The following is a 21,331-nucleotide window of genomic DNA, read 5'->3' as shown; positions in this document are numbered from 1 at the left end:
CTGCACCAGAGATATATACTATTACCCCACAGTGCTGGGATTCTATATGTGTTTCCATGTATGTACTGTATGAGGAGAGGGCTGGAGATACTGTGTTATTAGTGTGTGTGTATACTTACTGTCAGTGTATGCAGTTACAGGTCTCTGTGTGGTACGCCTCTGCTATAACATGTGTTGCTGAATGGAACTGCACCACAGATATATACTATTACCCCACAGTGCTGGGATTCTATACGTGTTTTCATGTATGTTCTGTATGAGGAGAGGGCTGGAGATACTGTGTTATTAGTGTGTATGTATACTCACTGTCAGTGTATGCAGTTACAGGTCTCTGTGTGGTACGCCTCTGCTATAACATGTGTGTTGCTGAATGGAAGTGCACCAGAGATTTATACTATTACCCCACAGTGCTGGGATTCTATACGTGTTTCCTTGTATGTTCTGTATGAGGAGAGGCTGGAGATACTGTGTTATTAGTATGTGTGTATACTCACTGTCAGTGTATGCAGTTACAGGTCTCTGTGTGATACACCTCTGCTATAACATGTGTTGCTGAATGGAAGTGTACCAGAGATTTATACTATTACCCTATAGTGCTGGGATTCTATACGTGTTTCCTTGTATGTTCTATATGAGGAGAAGGCTGGAGATTCTGTGTTATTAGTGTGTGTGTATACTCACTGTCAATGTCAGCAATTACAGGTCTTTATGTGGTACACCTCTGCTATAACATGTGTTGCTGAATGGAAGTGCACCAGAGATTTATACTATTACCCTATAGTGCTGGGATTCTATACGTGTTTCCTGTATGTTCTGTATAAGGAGAGGGCTGGAGATACTGTGTTATTAGTGTGTGTGTATACTCACTGTCAGTGTATGCAGTTACAGGTCTCTGTGTGGTACACCTCTGCTATAATATGTGTTGCTGAATGGAAGTGCAGCAGAGATATATACTATAACCCCACAGTGCTGGGATTCTATACGTGTTTCCTTGTATGTTCTGTATGAGGAGAGGGCTGGAGATACTGTGTTATTAGTGTGTGTGTATACTCACTGTCAGTGTATGCAGTTACACGTCTCTGTGTGGTACACCTCTGCTATAACATGTGTTGCTGAATGTAAGTGCACCAGAGATATATACTATTACCCCACAGTGCTGGGATTCTATACGTGTTTCCTTGTATGTTCTGTATGAGGAGAGGGCTGGAGATACTGTGTTATTAGTGTGTGTGTATACTCACTGTCAGTGTATGCAGTTACACGTCTCTGTGTGGTACACCTCTGCTATAACATGTGTTGCTGAATGGAAGTGCACCAGAGATATATACTATTACCCCACAGTGCTGGGATTCTATACGTGTTTCCTTGTATGTTCTGTTTGAGTAGAGGGCTGGAGATACTGTGTTATTAGTATGTGTGTATACTCACTGTCAGTGTATGCAGTTACAGGTCTCTGTGTGGTACACCTCTGCTATAACGTGTGTTGCTGAATTGAAGTGCACCAGAGATATATACTATTACCACACAGTGCTGGGATTCTATACGTGTTTCCTTGTATGTTCTGTATGAGGAGAGGCTGGAGATACTGTGTTATTAGTGTGTGTGTATACTCACTGTCAGTGTATGCAGTTACACGTCTCTGTGTGGTTCACCTCTGCTATAACATGTGTTGCTGAATGGAAGTGCACCAGAGATATATACTATTGCAACACAGTGCTGGGATTCTATACGTGTTTCCTTGTATGTTCTATATGAGGAGTGGGCTGGAGATACTGTGTTATTAGTGTGTGTGTGTATACTCACTGTCAGTGTATGCAGTTACAGGTCTCTGTGTGGTACACCTCTGCTATAACATGTGTTGCTGAATGGACGTGCAATGGAACCAGAGATTTATACTATTACTCCACAGTGCTGGGATTCTATACATGTTTCCTTGTATGTTCTGTATGAGGAGAGGGCTGGAGATACTGTTATTAGTGTGTATGTATACTCACTGTCAGTGTATGCAGTTACAGGTCTCTGTGTGGTACACCTCTGCTATAACATGTGTTGCTGAATGGAAGTGCACCAGAGATATATACTATTACCCCACAGTGCTGGGATTCTATACGTGTTTCCTTGTATGTTGTGTATGAGGAGAGGGCTGGAGATACTGTGTTATTAGTGTGTGTGTATACTCACTGTCAGTGTATGCAGTTCCAGGTCTCTGTGTGGAACACCTCTGCTATAACGTGTGTTGCTGAATGGAAGTATACCAGAGATATATACTATTACACCAAAGTGCTGGAATTCTATACGTGTTTCCTTGTATGTTCTGTATGAGGAGAGGGCTGGATATACTGTGTTATTAGTGTCTGTATATACTCACTGTCAGTGTATGCAGTTACAGGTCTGTGTGGTACACCTCTGCTATAACATGTGTTGCTGAATGGAAGTGCACCAGAGATTTATACTATTACCCCACAGTGCTGGGATTCTATACGTGTTTCCTTGTATGTTCTGTATGAGGAGAGGGCTGGAGATACTGTGTTATTAGTGTGTGTGTATACTCACTGTCAGTGTATGCAGTTACAGGTCTCTGTGTGGTACACCTCTGCTATAACATGTGTTGCTGAATGGACGTGCAAAGGAACCAGAGATTTATACTATTAACCCACAGTGCTGGTATTCTATACGTGTTTCTTTGTATGTTCTGTATGAGTAGAGGGCTGAAGATACTGTTATTAGTGTGTATGTATACTCACTTTCAGTGTATTCAGTTTCAGGTCTCTGTGTGGTACGCCTCTGCTATAACGTGTGTTGCTGAATGGAAGTATACCAGAGATATATACTATTACGCCAAAGTGCTTGGATTCTATATGTGTTTCCTTGTATGTTCTGTATGAGGAGAGGGCTGGATATACTGTGTTATTAGTGTCTGTATATACTCACTGTCAGTGTATGCAGTTACAGGTCTCTGTGTGGTACGCCTCTGCTATAACGTGTGCTGCTGAATGGAAGTGCACCAGATATATATACTATTACCACACAGTGCTGGGTTTCTATACTTGTTTCCTTGTATGTTCTGTATGAGGAGAGGCCTGGATATACTGTGTTATTAGTGTCTGTATATACTCACTGTCAGTGTATGCAGTTACAGGTCTTTGTGTGGTACGCCTCTGCTATAACGTGTGCTGCTGAATGGAAGTGCACCAGAGATATATACTATTACCCCACAGTGCTGGGATTCTATACGTGGTTCCTTGTATGTTCATTATGAGGAGAGGGCTGGAGATACTGTGTTATTAGTGTGTGTGTATACTCACTGTCAGTGTATGCAGTTACAGGTCTCTGTGTGATACACCTCTGCTATAACATGTGTTGCTGAATGGACGTGCAATGGAACCAGAGATTTATACTATTATCCCACAGTGCTGGGATTCTATACATGTTTCTTTGTATGTTCTGTATGAGGAGAGGTCTGGAGATACTATGTTTTTAGTGTGTGTGTATACTCACTGTCAGTGTATGCAGTTACAGGTCTCTGTGTGGTACACCTCTGTTATAACATGTGTTGCTGAATGGAAGTGCACCAGAGATATATACTATTACCCCACTGTGCTGGGATTCTATACGTGTCTCCTTGTATGCGCTGTATGAGGAGAGGGCTGGAGATACTGTGTTTTTAGTGTCTGTGTATACTCACTGTCAGAGTATACAGTTCCAGGTCTCTGTGTGGTTCACCTCTGCAATAACATGTGTTGCTGAATGGAAGGGCACCAGAGATATATACTATTACCCCACAGTGCTGGGATTCTATACGTGTTTCCCTGTATGTTCTGTATGAGGAGAGGGCTGGATATACTGTGTTATTAGTGTGTGTGTATACTCACTGTCAGTGTATGCAGTTACAGGTCTCTGTGTGGTGCACCTCTGCTATAACATGTGTTGCTGAATGGAAGTACACCAGAGATATATACTATTACCCCACAGTGCTGGGATTCTATACGTGTTTCTTTGTATGTTCTGTATGAGTAGAGGGCTGAAGATACTGTTATTAGTGTGTATGTATACTCACTTTCAGTGTATTCAGTTTCAGGTCCCTGTGTGGTACGCCTCTGCTATAACGTGTGTTGCTGAATGGAAGTATACCAGAGATATATACTATTACGCCAAAGTGCTGGGATTCTATACGTGTTTCCTTGTATGTTCTGTATGAGGAGAGGGCTGGATATACTGTGTTATTAGTGTCTGTATATACTCACTGTCAGTGTATGCAGTTACAGGTCTGTGTGGTACACCTCTGCTATAACATGTGTTGCTGAATGTAAGTACACCAGGGATTTATACTATTACCCCACAGTGCTGGGATTCTATACGTGGTTCCTTGTATGTTCTGTATGAGGAGAGGGCTGGAGATACTGTGTTATTAGTGTGTGTGTATACTCACTGTCAGTGTATGCAGTTACAGGTCTCTGTGTGGTACACCTCTGCTATAACATGTGTTGCTGAATGGACGTGCAATGGAACCAGAGATTTATACTATTAACCCACAGTGCTGGGATTCTATACAGTTTCTTTGTATGTTCTGTATGAGTAGAGGGCTGGATATACTGTTATTAGTGTGTATGTATACTCACTGTCAGTGTATGCAGTTTCAGGTCTCTGTGTGGTACGCCTCTGCTATAACGTGTGTTGCTGAATGGAAGTATACCAGAGATATATACTATTACGCCAAAGTGCTTGGATTCTATACGTATTTCCTTGTATGTTCTGTATGAGGAGAGGGCTGGATATACTGTGTTATTAGTGTCTGTATATACTCACTGTCAGTGTATGCAGTTACAGGTCTCTGTGTGGTACGCCTCTGCTATAACGTGTGCTGCTGAATGGAAGTGCACCAGAGATTTATACTATTACCCCACAGTGCTGGGATTCTATACATGTTTCCTTGTATGTTCTGTATGAGGAGAGGGCTGGATATACTGTGTTATTAGTGTCTGTATATACTCACTGTCAGTGTATGCAGTTACAGGTCTGTGTGGTACACCTCTGCTATAACATGTGTTGCTGAATGGAAGTGCACCAGAGATATATACTGTTACCCCACAGTGCTGGGATTCTATACGTGTCTCCTTGTATGTGCTGTATGAGGAGAGGGCTGGAGATACTGTGTTATTAGTGTCTGTGTATACTCACTGTCAGAGTATACAGTTCCAGGTCTCTGTGTGGTACACCTCTGCTATAACATGTGTTGCTGAATGGAAGTGCACCAGAGATTTATACTATTACCCCACAGTGCTGGGATTCTATACATGTTTCCTTGTATGTTCTGTATGAGGAGAGGGCTGGATATACTGTGTTATTAGTGTCTGTATATACTCACTGTCAGTGTATGCAGTTACAGGTCTCTGTGTGGTACGCCTCTGCTATAACGTGTGCTGCTGAATGGAAGTGCACCAGAGATTTATACTATTACCCCACAGTGCTGGGATTCTATACATGTTTCCTTGTATGTTCTGTATGAGGAGAGGGCTGGATATACTGTGTTATTAGTGTCTGTATATACTCACTGTCAGTGTATGCAGTTACAGGTCTCTGTGTGGTACGCCTCTGCTATAACGTGTGCTGCTGAATGGAAGTGCACCAGAGATTTATACTATTATCCCACAGTGTTGGGATTCTATACGTGTTTCCTTGTATGTTCTGTATGAGGAGAGGGCTGGAGATACTGTGTTATTAGTGTGTGTGTATACTCACTGTCAGTGTATGCAGTTACAGGTCTCTGTGTGGTACACCTCTGCTATAACATGTGTTGCTGAATGGAAGTGCACCAGAGATATATACTATTACCCCACAGTGCTGGGATTCTATATGTGTTTCCTTGTATGTTCTGTATGAGGAGAGGGCTGGAGATACTGTGTTATTAGTGTGTGTGTATACTCACTGTCAGTGTATGCAGTTACAGGTCTCTGTGTGGTACACCTCTGCTATAACATGTGTTGCTGAATGGAAGTGCACCAGAGATTTATACTATTACCCCACAGTGCTGGGATTCTATACGTGTTTCCTTGTATGTTCTGTATGAGGAGAGGGCTGGAGATACTGTGTTATTAGTATGTGTCTATACTCACTGTCAGTGTATGCAGTTACAGGTCTGTGTGGTACACCTCTGCTATAACATGTGTGTTGCTGAATGGAAGTGCACCAGAGATTTATACTATTACCCCACAGTGCTGGGATTCTATACGTGTTTCCTTGTATGTTCTGTATGAGGAGAGGGCTGGAGATACTGTGTTATTAGTGTTTGTGTGTATACTCACTGTCAGTGTATGCAGTTACAGGTCTCTGTGTGGTACACCTCTGCTATAACATGTGTTGCTGAATGGAAGTACACCAGAGATTTATACTATTACCCCACAGTGCTGGGAATCTATACGTGTTTCCTTGTATGTTCTGTATGAGGAGAGGGCTGGAGATACTGTGTTATTAGTGTGTGTGTATACTCACTGTCAGTGTATGCAGTTACAGGTCTCTGTGTGGTACACCTCTGCTATAACATGTGTTGCTGAATGGAAGTACACCAGAGAAATATACTATTACCACACAGTGCTGGGATTCTATACGTGTTTCTTTGTATGTTCTGTATGAGTAGAGGGCTGAAGATACTGTTATTAGTGTGTATGTATACTCACTTTCAGTGTATTCAGTTTCAGGTCCCTGTGTGGTACGCCTCTGCTATAACGTGTGTTGCTGAATGGAAGTATACCAGAGATATATACTATTACGCCAAAGTGCTGGGATTCTATACGTGTTTCCTTGTATGTTCTGTATGAGGAGAGGGCTGGATATACTGTGTTATTAGTGTCTGTATATACTCACTGTCAGTGTATGCAGTTACAGGTCTGTGTGGTACACCTCTGCTATAACATGTGTTGCTGAATGTAAGTACACCAGGGATTTATACTATTACCCCACAGTGCTGGGATTCTATACGTGGTTCCTTGTATGTTCTGTATGAGGAGAGGGCTGGAGATACTGTGTTATTAGTGTGTGTGTATACTCACTGTCAGTGAATGCAGTTACAGGTCTCTGTGTGGTACACCTCTGCTATAACATGTGTTGCTGAATGGAAGTACACCAGAGAAATATACTATTACCACACAGTGCTGGGATTCTATACGTGTTTCCTTGTATGTTCTGTATGAGGAGAGGGCTGGAGATACTGTGTTATTAGTGTCTGTGTATACTCACTGTCAGTGTATGCAGTTACAGGTCTCTGTGTGGTACACCTCTGCTATAACATGTGTTGCTGAATGGAAGTACACCAGAGAAATATACTATTACCACACAGTGCTGGGATTCTATACGTGTTTCCTTGTATATTCTGTATGAGGAGAGGGCTGGAGATACTGTGTTATTAGTGTGTGTATACTCACTGTCAGTGTATGCAGTTACAGGTCTCTGTGTGGTGCGCCTCTGCTATAACGTGTGCTGCTGAATGGAAGTGCACCAGAGATATATACTATTACCACACAGTGCTGGGTTTCTATACTTGTTTCCTTGTATGTTCTGTATGAGGAGAGGGCTGGATATACTGTGTTATTAGTGTCCGTATATACTCACTGTCAGTGTATGCAGTTACAGGTCTGTGTGGTACACCTCTGCTATAACATGTGTTGCTGAATGGAAGTACACCAGAGATATATACTATTACCCCACAGTGCTTGGATTCTATACGTGTTTCCTTGTATGTTCTGTATGAGGAGAGGGCTGGAGATACTGTGTTATTAGTGTGTGTGTATACTCACTGTCAGTGCATGCATTTACAGGTCTCTGTGTGGTACACCTCTGCTATAACATGTGTTGCTCAATGGAAGTGCACCAGAGATTTATACTATTACCCCACAGTGCTGGGATTCTATACGTGTTTCCTTGTATGTTCTGTATGAGTAGAGGGCTGGAGATACTGTGTTATTAGTGTTTGTGTGTATACTCACTGTCAGTGTATGCAGTTACAAGTCTCTGTGTGGTACACCTCTGCTATAACATGTGTTGCTGAATGGAAGTACACCAGAGATATATACTATTACCCCACAGTGCTGGGATTCTATACGTGTTTCTTTGTATGTTCTGTATGAGTAGAGGGCTGAAGATACTGTTATTAGTGTGTATGTATACTCACTTTCAGTGTATTCAGTTTCAGGTCCCTGTGTGGTACGCCTCTGCTATAACGTGTGTTGCTGAATGGAAGTATACCAGAGATATATACTATTACGCCAAAGTGCTGGGATTCTATACGTGTTTCCTTGTATGTTCTGTATGAGGAGAGGGCTGGATATACTGTGTTATTAGTGTCTGTATATACTCACTGTCAGTGTATGCAGTTACAGGTCTGTGTGGTACACCTCTGCTATAACATGTGTTGCTGAATGTAAGTACACCAGGGATTTATACTATTACCCCACAGTGCTGGGATTCTATACGTGGTTCCTTGTATGTTCTGTATGAGGAGAGGGCTGGAGATACTGTGTTATTAGTGTGTGTGTATACTCACTGTCAGTGTATGCAGTTACAGGTCTCTGTGTGGTACACCTCTGCTATAACATGTGTTGCTGAATGGACGTGCAATGGAACCAGAGATTTATACTATTAACCCACAGTGCTGGGATTCTATACAGTTTCTTTGTATGTTCTGTATGAGTAGAGGGCAGGATATACTGTTATTAGTGTGTATGTATACTCACTGTCAGTGTATGCAGTTTCAGGTCTCTGTGTGGTACGCCTCTGCTATAACGTGTGTTGCTGAATGGAAGTATACCAGAGATATATACTATTACGCCAAAGTGCTTGGATTCTATACGTGTTTCCTTGTATGTTCTGTATGAGGAGAGGGCTGGATATACTGTGTTATTAGTGTCTGTATATACTCACTGTCAGTGTATGCAGTTACAGGTCTCTGTGTGGTACGCCTCTGCTATAACGTGTGCTGCTGAATGGAAGTGCACCAGAGTTTTATACTATTACCCCACAGTGCTGGGATTCTATACATGTTTCCTTGTATGTTCTGTATGAGGAGAGGGCTGGATATACTGTGTTATTAGTGTCTGTATATACTCACTGTCAGTGTATGCAGTTACAGGTCTGTGTGGTACACCTCTGCTATAACATGTGTTGCTGAATGGAAGTGCACCAGAGATATATACTGTTACCCCACAGTGCTGGGATTCTATACGTGTCTCCTTGTATGTGCTGTATGAGGAGAGGGCTGGAGATACTGTGTTATTAGTGTCTGTGTATACTCACTGTCAGAGTATACTGTTCCAGGTCTCTGTGTGGTTCACCTCTGCAATAACATGTGTTGCTGAATGGAAGGGCACCAGAGATATATACTATTACCCCACAGTGCTGGGATTCTATACGTGTTTCCCTGTATGTTCTGTATGAGGAGAGGGCTGGAGATACTGTGTTATTAGTTTGTGTGTATACTCACTGTCAGTGTATGCAGTTACAGGTCTCTGTGTGGTACGCCTCAGCTATAACATGTGTTGCTGAATGGAAGTGCACCAGAGATATATACTATTACCACACAGTGCTAGGTTTCTATACTTGTTTCCTTGTACGTTCTGTATGAGGAGAGGGCTGGATATACTGTGTTATTAGTGTCTGTATATACTCACTGTCAGTGTATGCAGTTACAGGTCTGTGTGGTACACCTCTACTATAACATGTGTTGCTGAATGGAAGTGCACCAGAGATATATACTGTTACCCCACAGTGCTGGGATTCTATACGTGTCTCCTTGTATGTGCTGTATGAGGAGAGGGCTGGAGATACTGTGTTATTAGTGTCTGTGTATACTCACTGTCAGAGTATACAGTTCCAGGTCTCTGTGTGGTTCACCTCTGCAATAACATGTGTTGCTGAATGGAAGGGCACCAGAGATATATATACTATTACCCCACAGTGCTGGGATGCTATACGTGTTTCCCTGTATGTTCTGTATGAGGAGAGGGCTGGATATACTGTGTTATTAGTGTGTGTATACTCACTGTCAGTGTATGCAGTTACAGGTCTCTGTGTGGTACACCTCTGCTATAACTTGTGTTGCTGAATGGAAGTACACCAGAGAAATATACTATTACCACACAGTGCTGGGATTCTATACATGTTTCCTTGTATGTTCTGTATGAGGAGAGGGCTGGAGATACTGTGTTATTAGTGTCTGTGTATACTCACTGTCAGTGTATGCAGTTACAGGTCTCTGTGTGGTACACCTCTGCTATAACATGTGTTGCTGAATGGAAGTACACCAGAGAAATATACTATTACCACACAGTGCTGGGATTCTATACGTGTTTCCTTGTATATTCTGTATGAGGAGAGGGCTGGAGACACTGTGTTATTAGTGTGTGTATACTCACTGTCAGTGTATGCAGTTACAGGTCTCTGTGTGGTGCGCCTCTGCTATAACGTGTGCTGCTGAATGGAAGTGCACCAGAGATATATACTATTACCACACAGTGCTGGGTTTCTATACTTGTTTCCTTGTATGTTCTGTATGAGGAGAGGGCTGGATATACTGTGTTATTAGTGTCCGTATATACTCACTGTCAGTGTATGCAGTTACAGGTCTGTGTGGTACACCTCTGCTATAACATGTGTTGCTGAATGGAAGTACACCAGAGATATATACTATTACCCCACAGTGCTTGGATTCTATACGTGTTTCCTTGTATGTTCTGTATGAGGAGAGGGCTGGAGATACTGTGTTATTAGTGTGTGTGTATACTCACTGTCAGTGCATGCATTTACAGGTCTCTGTGTGGTACACCTCTGCTATAACATGTGTTGCTCAATGGAAGTGCACCAGAGATTTATACTATTACCCCACAGTGCTGGGATTCTATACGTGTTTCCTTGTATGTTCTGTATGAGTAGAGGGCTGGAGATACTGTGTTATTAGTGTCTGTGTATACTCACTGTCAGTGTATGCAGTTACAGGTCTCTGTGTGGTACACCTCTGCTATAACATGTGTTGCTGAATGGAAGTGCACCAGAGATTTATACTATTACCCCACAGTGCTGGGATTCTATTCGTGTTTCCTGTATGTTCTGTATGAGGAGAGGGCTGGAGATACTGTGTTATTAGTGTCTGTGTATACTCACGGTCAGTGTATGCAGTTCCAGGTCTCTGTGTGGTTCACCTCTGCAATAACATGTGTTGCTGAATGGAAGGGCACCAGAGATATATACTATTACCCCACAGTGCTGGGATTCTATACGTGTTTCCTTGTATGTTCTGTATGAGGAGAGGGCTGGAGATACTGTGTTATTAGTATGTGTGTATACTCACTGTCAGTGTATGCAGTTACAGGTCTCTGTGTGGTACACCTCTGCAATAACATGTGTTGCTGAATGGAAGGGCACCAGAGATATATACTATTACCCCACAGTGCTGGGATTCTATACGTGTTTCCTTGTATGTTCTGTATGAGGAGAGGGCTGGAGATACTGTGTTATTAGTTTCTGTGTTTACTCACTATCAGTGTATGCAGTTACAGGTCTCTGTGTGGTACACCTCTGCTATAACGTGTTGCTGAATGTAAGTGCACCAGAGATTTATACTATTACCCCACAGTGCTGGGATTCTATACGTGGTTCCTTGTATGTTCTGTATGAGGAGAGGGCTGGTGATACTGTGTTAATAGTGTGTGTGTATACTCACTGTCAGTGTATGCAGTTACAGGTCTCTGTGTGGTACACTTCTGCTATAACATGTGTTGCTGAATGGAAGTGCACCAGAGATTTATACTATTACCCCACAGTGCTGGGATTCTATACGTGTTTCATTGTATGTTCTGTATGAGGAGAGGGCTGGAGATACTGTGTTATTAGTGTGTGTGTATACTCACTGTCAGTGTATGCAGTTACAGGTCTCTGTGTGGTACGCCTCTGCTATAACCTGTGTGTTGCTGAATGGAAGTGCACCAGAGATATATACTATTACCCCACAGTGCTGGGATTCTATACGTGTTTCCCTGTATGTTCTGTATGAGGAGAGGGCTGGAGATACTGTGTTATTAGTGTGTGGTTATACTCACTGTCAGTGTATGCAGTTACAGGTCTCTGTGTGGTTCACCTCTGCTATAACATGTGTTGCTGAATGGCTGTGCAATGGAACCATAGATTTATACTATTAACCCACAGTGTTGGGATTCTATACGTGTTTCTTTGTATGTTCTGTATGAGTAGAGGGCTGGAGATACTGTTATTAGTGTGTATGTATACTCACTGTCAGTGTATGCAGTTTCAGGTCTCTGTGTGGTACGCCTCTGCTATAACGTGTGTTGCTGAATGGAAGTATACCAGAGATATATACTATTATGCCACAGTGCTGGGATTCTATACGTGTTTACTTGTATGTTCTGTATGAGGAGAGGGCTGGAGATACTGTGTTATTAGTGTGTGTGTGTGTATACTCACTGTCAGTGTATGCAGTTACACGTCTCTGTGTGGTACACCTCTGCTATAACATGTGTTGCTGAATGGACGTGCAATGGAACCAGAGATTTATACTATTACCCCACAGTGCTGGGAATCTTTACGTGTTTCTTTGTATGTTCTGTATGAGGAGAGGGCTGGAGATACTATGTTTTTAGTGTGTGTGTATACTTGCTGTCAGTGTATGCAGTTACAGGTCTCTGTGTGGTACACCTCTGCTATAACGTGTGTTGCTGAATGGAAGTGCACCAGAGATATATACTATTACCCCACAGTGCTGGGATTCTATACGTGTCTCCTTGTATGTTCTGTATGAGGAGAGGGCTGGATATACTGTGTTATTAGTGTGTGTGTTTATACTCACTGTCAGTGTATGCAGTTACAGGTCTCTGTGTGGTACGCGTCTGCTATAACGTGTGTTGCTGAATGGAAGTACACCGGAGATATATACTATTACGCCACAGTACTGGGATTCTATACATGTTTCCTTGTATGTTCTGTATGAGGAGAGGGCTGGAGATACTGTGTTATTAGTGTGTGTGTATACTCACTGTCAGTGTATGCAGTTACGGGTCTGTGTGGTACACCTCTGCTATAACATGTGTTGCTGAATGGAAGTGCACCAGAGATTTATACTATTACCCCACAGTGCTAGGATTCTATACGTGTTTCCTTGTATGTTCTGTATGAGGAGAGGGCTGGAGATACTGTGTTATTAGTGTGTGTGTATACTCACTGTCAGTGTATGCAGTTACAGGTCTCTGTGTGGTACACCTCTGCTATAACATGTGTTGCTGAATTGAAGTGATCCAGAGATTTATACTATTACCCGAAAGTGCTGAGATTCTGTACATGTTTCCTTGTATGTTCTGTATGAGGAGAGGGCTGGAGATACTGTGTTATTAGTGTGTGTGTATACTTACTGTCAGTGTATGCAGTTACAGGTCTCTGTGTGGTACACCTCTGCTATAACATGTGTTGCTGAATGGACGTGCAATGGAACCAGAGATTTATACTATTACCCCACAGTGCTGGGAATCTTTACGTGTTTCTTTGTATGTTCTGTATGAGGAGAGGGCTGGAGATACTATGTTTTTAGTGTGTGTGTATACTTGCTGTCAGTGTATGCAGTTACAGGTCTCTGTGTGGTACACCTCTGCTATAACATGTGTTGCTGAATGGAAGTGCACCAGAGATATATACTATTACCCCACAGTGCTGGGATTCTATACGTGTCTCCTTGTATGTTCTGTATGAGGAGAGGGCTGGATATACTGTGTTATTAGTGTGTGTGTTTATACTCACTGTCAGTGTATGCAGTTACAGGTCTCTGTGTGGTACGCGTCTGCTATAACGTGTGTTGCTGAATGGAAGTACACCGGAGATATATACTATTACCCCACAGTACTGGGATTCTATATGTGTTTCCTTGTATGTTCTGTATGAGGAGAGGGCTGGAGATACTGTGTTATTAGTGTGTGTGTATACTCACTGTCAGTGTATGCATTTACAGGTCTCTGTGTGGTACACCTCTGCTATAACATGTGTTGCTCAATGGAAGTGCACCAGAGATTTATACTATTACCCCACAGTGCTGGGATTCTATACGTGTTTCCTTGTATGTTCTGTATGAGTAGAGGGCTGGAGATACTGTGTTATTAGTGTCTGTGTATACTCACTGTCAGTGTATGCAGTTACAGGTCTCTGTGTGGTACACCTCTGCTATAACATGTGTTGCTGAATGGAAGTGCACCAGAGATTTATACTATTACCCCACAGTGCTGGGATTCTATTCGTGTTTCCTGTATGTTCTGTATGAGGAGAGGGCTGGAGATACTGTGTTATTAGTGTCTGTGTATACTCACGGTCAGTGTATGCAGTTCCAGGTCTCTGTGTGGTTCACCTCTGCAATAACATGTGTTGCTGAATGGAAGGGCACCAGAGATATATACTATTACCCCACAGTGCTGGGATTCTATACGTGTTTCCTTGTATGTTCTGTATGAGGAGAGGGCTGGAGATACTGTGTTATTAGTATGTGTGTATACTCACTGTCAGTGTATGCAGTTACAGGTCTCTGTGTGGTACACCTCTGCAATAACATGTGTTGCTGAATGGAAGGGCACCAGAGATATATACTATTACCCCACAGTGCTGGGATTCTATACGTGTTTCCTTGTATGTTCTGTATGAGGAGAGGGCTGGAGATACTGTGTTATTAGTTTCTGTGTTTACTCACTATCAGTGTATGCAGTTACAGGTCTCTGTGTGGTACACCTCTGCTATAACGTGTTGCTGAATGTAAGTGCACCAGAGATTTATACTATTACCCCACAGTGCTGGGATTCTATACGTGGTTCCTTGTATGTTCTGTATGAGGAGAGGGCTGGTGATACTGTGTTAATAGTGTGTGTGTATACTCACTGTCAGTGTATGCAGTTACAGGTCTCTGTGTGGTACACTTCTGCTATAACATGTGTTGCTGAATGGAAGTGCACCAGAGATTTATACTATTACCCCACAGTGCTGGGATTCTATACGTGTTTCATTGTATGTTCTGTATGAGGAGAGGGCTGGAGATACTGTGTTATTAGTGTGTGTGTATACTCACTGTCAGTGTATGCAGTTACAGGTCTCTGTGTGGTACGCCTCTGCTATAACCTGTGTGTTGCTGAATGGAAGTGCACCAGAGATATATACTATTACCCCACAGTGCTGGGATTCTATACGTGTTTCCCTGTATGTTCTGTATGAGGAGAGGGCTGGAGATACTGTGTTATTAGTGTGTGGTTATACTCACTGTCAGTGTATGCAGTTACAGGTCTCTGTGTGGTTCACCTCTGCTATAACATGTGTTGCTGAATGGCTGTGCAATGGAACCAGAGATTTATACTATTAACCCACAGTGTTGGGATTCTATACGTGTTTCTTTGTATGTTCTGTATGAGTAGAGGGCTGGAGATACTGTTATTAGTGTGTATGTATACTCACTGTCAGTGTATGCAGTTTCAGGTCTCTGTGTGGTACGCCTCTGCTATAACGTGTGTTGCTGAATGGAAGTATACCAGAGATATATACTATTATGCCACAGTGCTGGGATTCTATACGTGTTTACTTGTATGTTCTGTATGAGGAGAGGGCTGGAGATACTGTGTTATTAGTGTGTGTGTGTGTATACTCACTGTCAGTGTATGCAGTTACACGTCTCTGTGTGGTACACCTCTGCTATAACATGTGTTGCTGAATGGACGTGCAATGGAACCAGAGATTTATACTATTACCCCACAGTGCTGGGAATCTTTACGTGTTTCTTTGTATGTTCTGTATGAGGAGAGGGCTGGAGATACTATGTTTTTAGTGTGTGTGTATACTTGCTGTCAGTGTATGCAGTTACAGGTCTCTGTGTGGTACACCTCTGCTATAACGTGTGTTGCTGAATGGAAGTGCACCAGAGATATATACTATTACCCCACAGTGCTGGGATTCTATACGTGTCTCCTTGTATGTTCTGTATGAGGAGAGGGCTGGATATACTGTGTTATTAGTGTGTGTGTTTATACTCACTGTCAGTGTATGCAGTTACAGGTCTCTGTGTGGTACGCGTCTGCTATAACGTGTGTTGCTGAATGGAAGTACACCGGAGATATATACTATTACGCCACAGTACTGGGATTCTATACATGTTTCCTTGTATGTTCTGTATGAGGAGAGGGCTGGAGATACTGTGTTATTAGTGTGTGTGTATACTCACTGTCAGTGTATGCAGTTACGGGTCTGTGTGGTACACCTCTGCTATAACATGTGTTGCTGAATGGAAGTGCACCAGAGATTTATACTATTACCCCACAGTGCTAGGATTCTATACGTGTTTCCTTGTATGTTCTGTATGAGGAGAGGGCTGGAGATACTGTGTTATTAGTGTGTGTGTATACTCACTGTCAGTGTATGCAGTTACAGGTCTCTGTGTGGTACACCTCTGCTATAACATGTGTTGCTGAATTGAAGTGATCCAGAGATTTATACTATTACCCGAAAGTGCTGAGATTCTGTACATGTTTCCTTGTATGTTCTGTATGAGGAGAGGGCTGGAGATACTGTGTTATTAGTGTGTGTGTATACTTACTGTCAGTGTATGCAGTTACAGGTCTCTGTGTGGTACACCTCTGCTATAACATGTGTTGCTGAATGGACGTGCAATGGAACCAGAGATTTATACTATTACCCCACAGTGCTGGGAATCTTTACGTGTTTCTTTGTATGTTCTGTATGAGGAGAGGGCTGGAGATACTATGTTTTTAGTGTGTGTGTATACTTGCTGTCAGTGTATGCAGTTACAGGTCTCTGTGTGGTACACCTCTGCTATAACATGTGTTGCTGAATGGAAGTGCACCAGAGATATATACTATTACCCCACAGTGCTGGGATTCTATACGTGTCTCCTTGTATGTTCTGTATGAGGAGAGGGCTGGATATACTGTGTTATTAGTGTGTGTGTTTATACTCACTGTCAGTGTATGCAGTTACAGGTCTCTGTGTGGTACGCGTCTGCTATAACGTGTGTTGCTGAATGGAAGTACACCGGAGATATATACTATTACGCCACAGTACTGGGATTCTATATGTGTTTCCTTGTATGTTCTGTATGAGGAGAGGGCTGGAGATACTGTGTTATTAGTGTGTGTGTATACTCACTGTCAGTGTATGCAGTTACAGGTCTCTGTGTGGTACACCTCTGCTATAACGTGTGTTGCTGAATGGAAGTGCACCAGAGATATATACTATTACCACACAGTGCTGGGATTCTATACGTGTTTCCTTGTATGTTCTGTATGAGGAGAGGGCTGGAGATACTGTGTTATTAGTGTGTGTGTGTGTATACTCCCTGTCAGTGTATGCAGTTACAGGTCTCTGTGTGGTACACCTTTGCTATAACATGTGTTGCTGAATGGACGTGCAATGGAACCAGAGATTTATACTATTACTCCACAGTGCTGGGATTCTATACATGTTTCTTTGTATGTTCTGTATGAGGAGAGGGCTGGATATACTGTGTTATTAGTGTGTGTGTATACTCACTGTCAGTGTATGCAGTTACGGGTCTGTGTGGTACACCTCTGCTATAACATGTGTTGCTGAATGGAAGTGCACCAGAGATTTATACTATTACCCCACAGTGCTAGGATTCTATACGTGTTTCCTTGTATGTTCTGTATGAGGAGAGGGCTGGAGTTACTGTGTTATTAGTGTGTGTGTATACTCACTGTCAGTGTATGCAGTTACAGGTCTCTGTGTGGTACACCTCTGCTATAACATGTGTTGCTGAATTGAAGTGATCCAGAGATTTATACTATTACCCCAAAGTGCTGAGATTCTGTACATGATTCCTTGTATGTTCTGTATGAGGAGAGGGCTGGAGATACTGTGTTATTAGTGTGTGTGTATACTCACTGTCAGTGTATGCAGTTACAGGTCTCTGTGTGGTACACCTCTGCTATAACATGTGTTGCTGAATGGACGTGCAATGGAACCAGAGGTTAATACTATTAACCCACAGTGCTGGGATTCTATACGTGTTTCTTTGTATGTTCTGTATGAGGAGAGGTCTGGAGATACTATGTTTTTAGTGTGTGTGTATACTTGCTGTCAGTGTATGCAGTTACAGGTCTGTGTGTGGTACACCTCTGTTATAACATGTGTTGCTGAATGGAAGTGTACCAGAGATATATACTATTACCCCACAGTGCTGGGATTCTATACGTGTCTCCTTGTATGTGCTGTATGAGGAGAGGGCTGGAGATACTGTGTTATTAGTGTGTGTTTATACTCACTGTCAGAGAATACAGTTCCAGGTCTCTGTGTGGTTCACCTCTGCAATAACATGTGTTGCTGAATGGAAGGGCACCAGAGATATATACTATTACCCCACAGTGCTGGGATTCTATACGTGTTTCCTTGTATGTTCTGTATGATGAGAGGGCTGGAGATACTGTGTTATTAGTGTGTGTGTGTGTGTGTGTATACTCACTGACAGTGTATGCAGTAACAGGTCTCTGTGTGGTACACCTCTGCTATAACATGTGTTGCTGAATGGAAGTGCACCCGAGATATATACTATTACCCCACAGTGCTGGGATTCTGTACATGTTTCTTTGTATGTTCTGTATGAGTAGAGGGCTGGAGATACTGTGTTATTAGTGTGTGCGTATACTCACTGTCAGTGTATGCAATTACAGGTCTTTGTGTGGTACACCTCTGCTATAACATGTGTGTTGCTGAATGGAAGTGCACCAGAGATATATTCTATTACCCCACAGTGCTCGGATTCTATACGTGGTTCCTTGTATGTTGGAGATACTGTGTTATTAGTGTGTGCGTATACTCACTGTCAGTGTATGCAGTTACAGGTCTCTGTATGGTACACCTCTGCTATAACATGTGTTGCTGAATGAAAGTACACAAGAGATTTATACTATTACCCTATATTGCTGGGATTCTATACGTGTTTCCTGTATGTTCTGTATGAGGAGAGGGCTGGAGATACTGTGTTATTAGTGTCAGTATCTACTCACTGTCAGTGTATGCAGTTACAGGTCTGTGTGGTACACCTCTGCTATAACATGTGTTGCTGAATGTAAGTGCACCAGAGATATATACTATTACCACACAGTGCTGGGATTCTATACGTGGTTCCTTGTATGTTCTGTATGAGGAGAGGGCTGGAGATTTTGTGTTATTATTGTGTGTGTATACTCACTGTCAGTGTATGCAGTTACACGTCTCTGTGTGGTACAACTCTGCTATAACATGTGTTGCTGAATTGAAGTGATCCAGAGATTTATACTATTACCCCACAGTGCTGGGATTCTGTACATGTTTCCTTGTATGTTCTGTATGAGGAGAGGGCTGGAGATACTGTGTTATTAGTGTGTGTGTATACTCTCTGTCAGTGTATGCAGTTACAGGTCTGTGTGTGGTAAACCTCTGCTATAACAAGTGTTGCTGAATGGACGTGCAAAGGAACCAGAGATTTATACTATTACCCCACAGTGCTGTGATTCTATACGTGTTTCTTTGTTTGTTCTGTATGAGTAGAGGGCTGGAGATACTGTTATTAGTGTGTATGTATACTCACTGTCAGTGTATGCAGTTACAGGTCTCTGTGTGGTACACCTCTGCTATAACATGTGTTGCTGAATGGAAGTATACCAGAGATATATACTATTACGCCAAAGTGCTGGGATTCTATACGTGTTTCCTTGTATGTTCTGTATGAGGAGAGGGCTGGATATACTGTGTTATTAGTGTCTGTATATACTCACTGTCAGTGTATGCAGTTACAGGTCTGTGTGGTACACCTCTGCTATAACATGTGTTGCTGAATGTAAGTACACCAGAGATTTATACTATTACCCCACAGTGCTGGGATTCTATACGTGGTTCCTTGTATGTTCTGTATGAGGAGAGGGCTGGAGATACTGTGTTATTAGTGTGTGTGTATACTCACTGTCAGTGTATGCAGTTACAGGTCTCTGTGTGGTACACCTCTGCTATAACATGTGTTGCTGAATGGACGTGCAATGGAACCAGAGATTTATACTATTATCCCACAGTGCTGGGATTCTATACGTGTTTCTTTGTATGTTCTGTATGAGGAGAGGTCTGGAGATACTATGTTTTTAGTGTGTGTGTATACTCACTGTCAGTGTATGCAGTTACAGGTCTCTGTGTGGTACACCTCTGTTATAACATGTGTTGCTGAATGGAAGTGCACCAGAGATATATACTATTACCCCACAGTGCTGGGATTCTATACGTGTCTCCTTGTATGTGCTGTATGAGGAGAGGGCTGGAGATACTGTGTTATTAGTGTCTGTGTATACTCACTGTCAGTGTATGCAGTTCCAGGTCTCTGTGTGGTACACCTCTGCTATAACATGTGTTGCTGAATGGAAGTGCACCAGAGATTTATACTATTACCCCACAGTGCTGGGATTCTATTCGTGTTTCCTGTATGTTCTGTATGAGGAGAGGGCTGGAGATACTGTGTTATTAGTGTCTGTGTATACTCACGGTCAGTGTATGCAGTTCCAGGTCTCTGTGTGGTTCACCTCTGCAATAACATGTGTTGCTGAATGGAAGGGCACCAGAGATATATACTATTACCCCACAGTGCTGGGATTCTATACGTGTTTCCATGTATGTTCTGTATGAGGAGAGGGCTGGAGATACTGTGTTATTAGTATGTGTGTATACTCACTGTCAGTGTATGCAGTTACAGGTCTCTGTGTGGTACACCTCTGCAATAACATGTGTTGCTGAATGGAAGGGCACCAGAGATATATACTATTACCCCACAGTGCTGGGATTCTATACGTGTTTCCTTGTATGTTCTGTATGAGGAGAGGGCTGGATATACTGTGTTATTAGTGTGTGTGTATACTCACTGTCAGTGTATGCAGTTACGGGTCTGTGTGGTACACCTCTGCTATAACATGTGTTGCTGAATGGAAGTGCACCAGAGATTTATACTATTACCCCACAGTGCTAGGATTCTATACGTGTTTCCTTGTATGTTCTGTATGAGGAGAGGGCTGGAGTTACTGTGTTATTAGTGTGTGTGTATACTCACTGTCAGTGTATGCAGTTACAGGTCTCTGTGTGGTACACCTCTGCTATAACATGTGTTGCTGAATTGAAGTGATCCAGAGATTTATACTATTACCCCAAAGTGCTGAGATTCTGTACATGATTCCTTGTATGTTCTGTATGAGGAGAGGGCTGGAGATACTGTGTTATTAGTGTGTGTGTATACTCACTGTCAGTGTATGCAGTTACAGGTCTCTGTGTG

Source organism: Pseudophryne corroboree, chromosome 4 (assembly GCF_028390025.1).
Source record: "Pseudophryne corroboree isolate aPseCor3 chromosome 4, aPseCor3.hap2, whole genome shotgun sequence".
NCBI classification, from domain to species: Eukaryota; Metazoa; Chordata; class Amphibia; order Anura; family Myobatrachidae; genus Pseudophryne; species Pseudophryne corroboree.
Note: the sequence above shows the minus strand (reverse complement) of the source record.